Genomic DNA, 10890 nt, shown 5'->3' with positions numbered 1-10890 from the left:
TATTGAAACTCAGGATCACTGAACAAAGTAGTAACTGTAGTTGCATCTATCAAGGATCCAAGATTATAGGAGACACATTTAGAGCAAAAAGGGACCTTGTTTAGGGTCCTCATCATTTACAGAGAAAGAAACTGAGCCTGAGAGAAGCTGTCATGCTTGGGAATATTTGCTATTACGTGTCTCAGGAAAGATTTGGAATTAGGTTTTCATGAGTCTAAATATAATCTAGCATCTAATCCACTGTATTGCCTAACTGTATAATCTTTTTTTTAATGTAAAAAGTATTTTATTTTTCAATTACATATAAAGATAGTTTTCAACATTCATTTTTTATAAGATTTTGAATTCCAAATTTTTCTCCCTCCCTTCCCTTCCCCTCTCCAAGACAGCAAGCAATCTGATATAGGTTATACATGTACAGTCATATTAAACATATTTCCATTAGTCATGTTGTGAAAGAAGAAACAGAAAAAAAGGAAAAAAAGCATGAAAAAACCCCAAAGAAAGCAGTATGCTTCAAACTGCATTCAGATGCCATCATTTCATTCTTTGGATGTGGATAGCATTTTCCATCATGAGTCTTTTGGAATTGTCATGGATCATTGTATTGCTGAGAAGAGCTAAGTCAGTCAGAGTTGGTCATCACACAATGTTGCTGTTATCATGTGCAATGTTCTCCTGGTTCTGCTCACTTCACAGAGCATCAGTTCAGATAAGTCCAGGTTTTTCTGAAATCCACCTGTTCATCATTTCTTATGGAACAATAGCATTCTATTACATTCATATACCACAGCTTGTTCAACCATTCCCCAATTGATGGGTATTCCCTCAAAAAGAGCTGCGATAAATATTTTTGTCCATACAAGTCCTTTTCCCTTTTTTGTAATCTCTTTGGGATATAGGCCTAGTAGTGGTATTGCTGGGTCAAAGGGTATGCACCCTGACTGCAGATGCTTTGTTGGAGAGCTTTTAAGACTGTGTGTGGCTCCACTCAGTCAAATGATTTTATGCAATCAAAAAATAAATAGTGAGCATTTATATAGTGCTTTAAGGTTTGAAAAAAGCTCATTTTATCTTCACAACAACCCTGGAAGGTAGGTGTTCTTATTATCTCCATTTTACAGATAAAGAAACCATGGTATTGAGGTTGTGACTTGCCTACTAGTAAACTAGTGTCTGGGGCTGGATTTAAAACCCGGTCTTCCTGATTCCTGGTTCGACTATCCAATGCGACAGAAATACAGTGGGATCTCATATTCTCTACACTTCTCAGTAAGTCGTGCTGCTGTGAAGATTGGGTCTGTTGTAATTGAATACCCGGCATAAGTCTACATATTCCTTTGTCATACTTTCATCAAGGATTCCTCAATAGGAGTATACACTATTCTCATAAAGTTTTTTTTTTTGTAGTTTTAAAAAATTTTAAACTTAAATGCAAAATAAGGAAAGAAAAAAGAGACAAACTTAAATACTAAAACTTAAATACAAAATTAGAAAAGAAAAAAGACTGCCATATGCACAGCAGAACATGAGAGGATTCCAAATATAAAGCAGTCCATTTCCATTTTGAGAAAGCCTATAATAAATACTACTCGTTGCATTCAGAGCTGTCCATCTTTTCTTTACTTCTAAGTTTTCTTTTGTTCTCTACTATGCATTTTTTACTTTGTTCTTTTTTCCCCCTTTCCTCTCCTCCTCCTTCAAGAACACTACAATTAAGCACAGATATATGTATATATGTATATGCATATACACACACATATACACCCAAACATATGTAAAAATACATATAGACATACACTTACAAATATATATATATATACAGTCATATGCATATATGTAAGACTATACTATACTTGGTTGTGCGTTGTTTCTCTGAAGGTGGATAACATCTTCCTTCATATGTCCAAGTCTTTCCATATTTTTCTAAATTTGCCAACTCATCATTTCCTATACCACAGCAATATTCTAACCTTATACTGTCTGGTTATTTTAAATTAGTCTAAAATAATACTGATTAATATGGCTGACATAGTGTAGTTTCCCTATTTTTCTCTTTTGATTAAATCTATTTTAACTTTAACTTTGTCTGAGATCATAATTACTAGCCTTGCTTTTTTCCCTAATAAATTGTACTCCTGATCTTTATTTTGTGTTTGTATGTATCTCTTATTTCCTATCCCTTCTGACTCTTCTGCTTTATTTCTACCCACTACCTTGCCCTCCTGTTGTTTAACTTACCCCCCTCCAAGGATCCCTCCCTTATCCTCTACCCCTTCCCCTTTCCACTTGCCCTCTTATTTCTATCTGAATTTAGAAGACCTTGATAGCCTTCCAAATACATATGTTGTTCCTTCTTTATCCCATTCCTGTTAATCTAGGCACCCTTCTATAGTTCCCCCCCCATCCTATTCCTTCACCTTCTTGTTTCTTTTTAAATTTAGAAGACTTTTATTCCCTTCTAAATGTATATACTGTTCTCTCTTTAACCCAGATCTAATGTGAGTAGAGTTTCCTCTTCCTCCTTGCTCCACCTCCCCTTAGCCTTATATATATATATAAAATTGTTCCTTCTTCAATCCATTCCCAATAAGAGTCAGATTTCAGAACTACCAGGACTCCTCTCCCATCTAATTCCTCTGTGTCAGTTCTTCCTTTCACACCTCATTACTATCAGATAATTACTCTTTTTACCTTTTCCTAGATGGTATTACTTTTTAGAATCACATCATACTCAGCTCTACCTCAATCTTTCTTTCAAACTACCTAATTACTAATAACAATGTTAGACATACAGTTTACATTTCCTCGTATAAAAGTGAACAGTCTGTCTTTATTGAGTCCCTTGTAAATAGTCTTTGATGTTTACCTTATTTTCTCTTGGCTCTTGTATGTCAAATTTTCTATTAAGTTCAGATCCTTCTTCAATAAAATCCTGAAAGTCTGACAATTCATTGAATATCCATTTTCTTTTTGTTCAGGATTATGCTTAACTTTGCTGGGTATGATATTTGCAGGCACAACCCCAGTTATTTTGCTCTTTGATATATAGTGTTCCAAGACCTGCAGCCTTTTAATGCCTCCAATGCTAGGTCTTGTGTGATTCTAATTGTGAATCTTCCATATTTGAATTTTTTTCTTGTTTATCATAATATTTTCTCCTTGACCTGAGGATTTCAGAATTTAGCTGTGATATTCCTGTAGGTTTTCCTTGTAGGATCTATTTCAGATGGTGATTGGTGTATTTTTTCTGTTTCTACTTTCCCTTCTTGTCCTAACACTTCAGGACAATTTTCTTTAATTATTTCTTGTATTATTATATCAAGATTCTTTTTTTTTTGTAGCTTTCAGATAGTTTGATTATTCTTATGTTTTCTCTTCTTGATCCAGATTAGTTGTTTTTCTTATGGGATGTTTTATATTATCTTCTATTTTTTCATTCTTTATAGTTTGTTTTATTATTTCTTCATCTTTTATAACTTCACAGGCTTCCCCTTTCTCAATTCTAATTTTCAAGGAATTGTTTTCTTTCTTAAGATTCTGGATCTGCCTTTCTAGTTGGTTAACTTTCTTTTTATAATCTTGTTTTTCTTGAATTGTTCTTATTTAAAAAATTTTTTTTTCCTCAAGCTCTCTCATTTGATTTTCAAGGTCTTTTCCAAATTCTTCTATGAATTATATATGTGCATGTGAACATTTGATGTTAGTCTTTGGGGTAGAGGAGGCCTTTATTTTTATAAGCAATTGGGGTTAAGTAACTTGTTCAAGGTTACACGGCCAGTTATTTTTTGTGTGGGTGCTAAGTATCTGAGGCCGGAACCGATCCTGGGTCTCCCGACTCCGGGGCCAGTGCTCTTACTCACTGCACCACCAGGCCGCCCCACGAAGAGGCTTTTTTTTGTTACAGTATTCTCCTCTGAATATGAATCCCAGTCTTCTCTTTTCTTAAAGTAACTTTTGCCTGCTCATTTAAAAAAATTATAGCAACTCTTTGTAATCCCCTCTAGTCCTGGGGTATAGGGGATGGTGCCTCTGGCCTCAGGTCCTTTTTCAGTTCTTCTCCCTCTGGCCTGGAACTGAAACCAAGAACTCTGCCCTCCTGTAAGTGTCTACAGCCAGTGGCAGTCCCACCTCACTATTTCTACACCCACTGGACTTTTTCTGGTTCCTTCTCACCCAGGGTTGTATCTCACACAACTGGCACAGCTGGGCCTGGTGTCCCTTATCCGCAGACAGAGATGAAGATCCCTGTGACTGGGGCTGAGGCCACCTCCTAATCCAGCTAGCCCCAGGGCTTGCCACCTGCTGCTTCAGTGGAACTAGCCTGGAGGTGTTTACAGGTCTTCTCCTTTGTCCTGGAAGGACTGTTGTTCTGCCCCAACTCTTGTTTATATTTACTGGTCTACATTTGCTCTGAGGTATTATTTTTGTCTTGATTGTGAGGGAAATCTGGAGAGCTTGGGATTTTCTGACTTATTCCAACATCTTCCCAGAATCATCTCTTTCTCATAAAGATTTTTACAAATAAAGTAAGAATATGGGTTAGGAATTGCTAATGTCTTCTAGATCACCTCTTTTTTCTTTTAAAGGAAATTCAGTCTAAGATCTTTGTAATTTTCTCCTCTGAGATCTCTTGAAAGTCAGTCCCTGAGTAGCTTTAAAATGTTGTTGCCCCCACCAGGTCCAGCTGCTCCTCCCAAATTCATCTTCTTGAGTTCCATTTCCTCATATAGCATTGGTTAATGAGGTAGCAGAGTCCAAATATGGCATTTTCCATTGTCACTGATGATAAGAATAGATCAGTTTAGAAAAGATGGAAAATCTGTTCCATTTCATATCTCTCTGTTGTTCTTCCAGTTTCATCTATAAATGCTTTTGGTATTGTCTGACTTAGTTAGATCTTATGCCAAGCTTTCTACAGACTCATTTTCTCCTCCACTGATTTTTGCTTTTGTTCGGTGAACAAATACTGCTCATCATCTTCTGTCATCTTCCTCTGTGGTGTTATGCAAATGAACTTTATACTCAAAATCAGAATTGCCCTTGACTGTTTCTACTCTTACCCATTTCCCATTTTTTCAGTCAAAAGTCTGTTAAAATAGATCAGGTTGGAGCTGTTGTGATTTCATGCAGTGTCATCTTCTCATATTTATCCTTTGCTCTAATTTGATATTGATTTTGACCTTTGCTTCCAAAGTTTGACTTCTGAGTTCTATGATATGACACAGACAGCTGATTCTGAAAGTACTCTCATGGGGAAAACCAGCTTTTTCTATTAAGATAGAGGCAGGTTCTTTTTTTCATGGGGTAATGTTAGTTTCTTTCTCTTTCTTTCTCTCTCTCTCTCCCCCTTCCTTCCTTCTTTTTCTTGTTCCTTTTCTTCCTTCTTTCTCCTTTCTCTTCCTTCCTTCCTTTTTATTGGGGCGGGAGTGGGATGGTTCCCTTTGGATAGTCCTCTTAAAGAAAGTGTTCATGACAGAGAGTCATGAAGCTTCTGGGAAATTTATAAGACTTTGGTCTTTTCCATTCTTTAATCCCTAAATATTTTCCTGAAAATTGGTGGCATAATTTTAAGTCAAATTCATCATAGAATTTTTCTTAGATTTTGCTATGAATTGAAATTATTGTCATAATGGTTCATTCCTTTATGCTTATTATGAAAATTACAAGGCACTACATATCTCATGAAGTGAAGTTTATTGTTGCCTTTAAGTACAGGACAAAACTAATGTCATCATCTCAGTGAATCTGCTTCTCCAAGGAGGCCCTGTGAGCCATACTTTTATTTAGCGGCACTTCTTTATATCTTTTGGTTGAATTTATAATAAAAATGTCAGTATGCATGCGCTTCAATTCCTCCAATAGTGTGGTCATTGGACAAAAATTTCACAAGGAGAGTACCAACAGTTAAATGAAATTTCACAGATCATCCAAAAATTATGGGACTCAGTATTCCCTGCCCCCTTTTCTGCCATTCTACCACTGCAACTGCAGAAATGGAAGGGAATAACACAAAAGGGAGGGCTATTTTGTATGTTTATCTATTATCACCTAGTGGCCAATCCTCTGATAATAATCTTTTCCATGTTCAGCTAAGCTAGTCCTCAGAAATTACCTGCAGTCTTCCTATTTGGTACAACTTGCTAAAGCTTGTCTTTACTGTCATTGCCTTTTAGAACTCCAGGGTTCCCTCCACTCCAGAATGAGGAAAAGAATTATGTAGAATTCCCAGTTCTTTTCACCCTGAATCAGCAAATCATGCACTTCACTTGAGAGGTTTTTCTTCCCCATACAATGCAATTGTATTAACTCATTTTAGACTTGAGTGATATTGGACTGTTGACAGAAATCACTGGGAAGTCTGTAGCTATTCGAACACTTTACCTTTTCTTCCTAGCTAAATGCACAATTTAGCATGGCCCTTCTCTGTATTGGTGAAGAAAAGTAGAAGACAGCGTATGTGCAAAGGATTTTCTGATAAAGAAGGATTGCCAGGCGAGCTGACCTTTGCTTTATGAGGTCCCAGATTAATAGTAAAGAGAGACCTCAGAAGGTCTTGGATTACAAGCCCTTTGATTTTAGAGACGAGGAGAGTGAGTCACAGAGAGGTTAAATGACTTGCCAGGTCATGTATCTATAAAGTGCCTGAAGAGGAATCTGAATACAGATCTTCCCGTCTCCATGTCCAACACGCTATCCACTATTCCATATTGCCTCTTTAGCTTAGACGTGAACAGTAGTATTTTGGGAAGAGAACTACATAGAATTCTTGATTCTTTGAAACTGACTTCAGAAAACTTTAAAAGTGCTTACTCACGCAATGCAGTTGTTCTAATTTACTGCAATAAGATCAAGCTATTGATGGGATTCACTGAGTTGTCCCTGGATGAATGCCAGTCATTCAGACTCTTTGCCTCCATCCAGACTGAAGTTAAGCATTTTCTCTCTATTGGTTTTAGACAATTTTTCTAAGAACCTTTCTGCTCCAGAAGCTTTATCAATCAAAACTGGGTTTTATATAACGGAAATAGTTAGAATTTATATAGTGCTTTAAAGTTCACCTTGCCAACAAAATGTATGACATCTCCCAGTTCTGTGTAAGGTCAGGGCAAAGGTTGGGGACTGTTGGGAAGGAATTTGGACTGCCCTCCATGGCAGAGTCTTCCAGACGTCATATAATTTTAGTCCTAAAAGGGTTTAAAGATCTCAACCAGCCCAATCTTTCATTTTATAGGAGGAAATGGAGGGCCGGAGAGGTTAAGTAATTACTTACCACAAAGATTTGTGAAAAAAATGCTTTGTAAATCTTTATTCCACAAATAAATATAAGTTGCTGTTGTTGTTGTTCTATGACCAAGGTCACACAGATAAGAAATAGCAGAGCAAGGATTCAAACTTAGGTCTTCTGACTATTTCCACTGTCCTCCCTCTCTTTGTTTGGGTAAAGAAAAGTAATAATTGGGGCAGCTAGGTGGCACAGTGAATAGAGCACCGGCTCTGGAGTCAGGAGGACCTGAGTTCAAATCCAGCCTCAAACACTTGAGAGATAGGAGTATGTTGACAGAACCAACATAATGGAAGCATAAAATATCAATACACAGAACCCCAAGTCCCAATGGCCTAGAGACCAGCCAGTGTCTTGAGGTGTAAGTGATAGAGAGTGGATTTTCAGTTTGGCTAGCAGGCAGCCTGATCACCAAGTCACCAACCAAAGTCAGAAAAGTGTTTGGGCTAAGTCAGGGTCTAGGGAAGATGTAGCGGGTCAGACATCTGGAGATGAGCAAAACAAGGAGAAGGACCAGGGTTCACTGTGTTTAACTGCTGGTCTGCATGAACTACAGCCACAGCACTAGGCTGTCCTTTTTCTCTTTTCCAGCCTGCTCCCAGCCCCAGGTCAGCTGAATAAACCACAGCTGCTGTTGCTGACCCCTGGAAGCTCCGTTGCAACAGCCCATTGTAATAGCCAATCGATGAATAAGCATTTATTAAGCTCTTACTTTTCACTAGGCACCTTATCTAGGTGATAAGGGATACAAAAGCATATGAGATCAGAATTGACAAGAAACATCTTGTGATTCCAGAAAGAATTCCAGCCATTCTAATTCTGCTTGTGGTTCCACCCCAAATGAGCAATTTTCTAATTGCCTTCTCTAAACCATGTGTGTGTGTGTGTGTGTGTGTGTGTGAGTGAGTGACAGAGAGAGAGAGTGAGTGAGTGAGTCTGAATTAGAAGGGTCGCCAGGCAGACCTGGCTTCTCCACATCAGTACTGAAGCAGAGACAGAGATGCTTTAAGGGAACTGAAAGTTCTTGCTTTGTTTCCGCTTTGTTCAGGAAAGCATTTGTCTTGCCAGGCTCACTCTTCTTGATGCCATGCAGCTGGGACACTGTGATGTGGCCAAATCAGAAGATTTACAAATCATTGTCCACACCCCCAGGCTCTTCCACTTTCCTGTTCCTCTTCTCTGCCCCAAAGACAGGAATGCTTGTCTGGTGTGGATGGGTAGAATAACATTGGTGTCATATTTCTGCTAAACCATTCTATCCAAAACCTTACCTTACCACTTAGCATAGAAGGAAAATTGCATGCGGGGACATGTCATGGGCAAGGTGCTTCCTGAGGGACCTGACAGACATCTCAGAGTGATGAACTTGGAGAAGGAACTCCGGGACAGTGCCAGTGCTCAGACCCTGAAGCATATCACAGCACCTCATTTATTTCCCTCCTTGCCACCCCACTCCCCAACCTGAGCCTTCCTGCTTAAGGCAGATTGGATTTGGGGAGCTGTGGGGAACTTCAGTGAATAGTGCGACTGACTGGTGGGACAAGGAAGTATATGTTTGGAGATGTGAGTGTCTGCACTGGTGATTGTGAGAAAGTGGATTTCTGTATCTAAGCTGTATAGTCATACAAAGAATATACATTGCCCAGATTGTCATGACTCACTATACTCTTTCTTCCTGCCCCGAGTCCTGTCTTCCCCTCATCCTGCATGATTTCTTCCCCCTCCACCCACAAAACAAAGAAGACCTGAGAGAGAAGCCCATAATTCTGATAAATGCCATACAAGGCGCAATCTGTTCTTACTACCTTTTGATCACACTTGGATGATATACAAGACATCGGGTGGGGGAGAGGCAACCAGTTCACAGCCTGTCCCTGTACCGTCTCTTTTACAACCAGTTCCAATGTGCAGCTGAGGCTCCTATGTTTCACAATTGCCTGCCATGCCCTCGTACCTTGCTCTTTCATACTCTAGTCTCATGGCAGTACATGACAGATCAGACGGTCAGCGCAGTTGACAGGTCTTCTTGTGTGCTCCCTCAATCACTTGTCCTACTCCAGCCTCTCAACCTACAACTAACTAAGTGAGCCTGCAGGTTACTTCCTGAGACTTCTAAATAGCCCCAAAGAACTGCAGGTCTCAGGCACACACTTGGGTTTCCCTTTCCCCTTTTTGATGCCAAAGTCTTTCAGGATCATCCTCTTACCTTCTCCCTTGGGAGGGTTAGGAATGATTCTGCCTCAGAGACCAAACTGCTGCTTCTACTGGCCTATACTGGTGTAGTTCTCCAGAGAGAATTCCAGACCTTAAAACCTATCTGGGTTTACCATCTAATCAAATTACCACTCTAAGTCCTCAATTCCCCCACTCTCTGAAGCTCTTCCTCATAACCAGCTGGTAGTCATCAAATGACATACATTATAGACATGGAAAATTGATTTTATTTTTTTAAATGCAGAATAATTAGAGATTTTTTTTGAATAAGAGAAAACAGCATTTTTTTTTTTTTTGCCTTTTGGAGGGCAGTTGGGGTTAAGTAACTTGCCCAAGGTTACATGGCTAGTTTTTTTTTTGTGTGTGTGTGTGGGTGTTAAGTGTCTGCTGCCGAACCGAACTCAGGTCCTCCTGACTCCGGGGTCGGCGCTTTACTCACTGTGCCACCTAGCCGCCCCCAAAACAGCAATTTTAACAATCCAAAGCTGTCGCTCGGTATAAACTCGATATAAGCAGTGAATAGAGCACCAGCCCTGAAGTAAGGAGGACCCAAGTTCAAATCTAGCCTCAGATACTTGACACTTAACTAGCTGTGTGACCTTGGGCAAGTCACAACCTCAATTGCCTTGCCTTCCCCCCTCCAAAAATAAGAGTTAACAGTTCAAGAATAAAAGAGATATTTATATATACATAGAATAAGGAAGAGTTTACCTAAAATAGTTCAGTTAATTGCATATTTTGGTTAACTAAGAGTTCCTACCAATCTGTAATACACTGGGATGGGCATGATTTTTATTTATTTTGAACTTAAATACAAAACGACAAAAAAAATTCCATTTGCACAGCACAACAAAAGGAGAGGATTCAATATGAAACCATGAATCTATTTCACAATTTAAAAAACCAGCTATATAATAAATATTATACATGGTTTTCACAGCTATGCTGCTTTTTTCTGCTTCCTCTGCTGTGCACTTTCTATTTTATTTTTTCATCCTGCACTAGAGAAGGTTGCACAGATATATGTGTGCACATGTATGCGTGTATGTATGCAAAGCTATCCACATATAGTGGGTGTAATATAGAATATAAAATAAATAAAATAACATAAGCATCTATTTATCAGTTCTTTTTCTAGAGGTGGAAAGCACCTTCCATCACAGGTCCTATGTAATTGATTTCAGTATTTAAAATACTCAAAATAACTTAGTCATTCACATTTGTTCTTTGAACAACACTGGCATTGCTGTATACAACATTCACTTCATTCTGCTCATTTCACTCTTCATTATTTCCTGCAAGGCTTTCCATGTTTTTCTAAAAATCAATCAGTTCATCATTTCTTATATAGCAGAGTAGTATTCCATCACAATCATATATTCACAACTTGT

This window comes from Petaurus breviceps, unplaced genomic scaffold (genome assembly GCF_028583685.1).
Source record: "Petaurus breviceps papuanus isolate PSGF00001 unplaced genomic scaffold, PetGlider_PUasm1.0 138, whole genome shotgun sequence".
Lineage (NCBI taxonomy): Eukaryota > Metazoa > Chordata > Mammalia > Diprotodontia > Petauridae > Petaurus > Petaurus breviceps.
Note: the sequence above shows the minus strand (reverse complement) of the source record.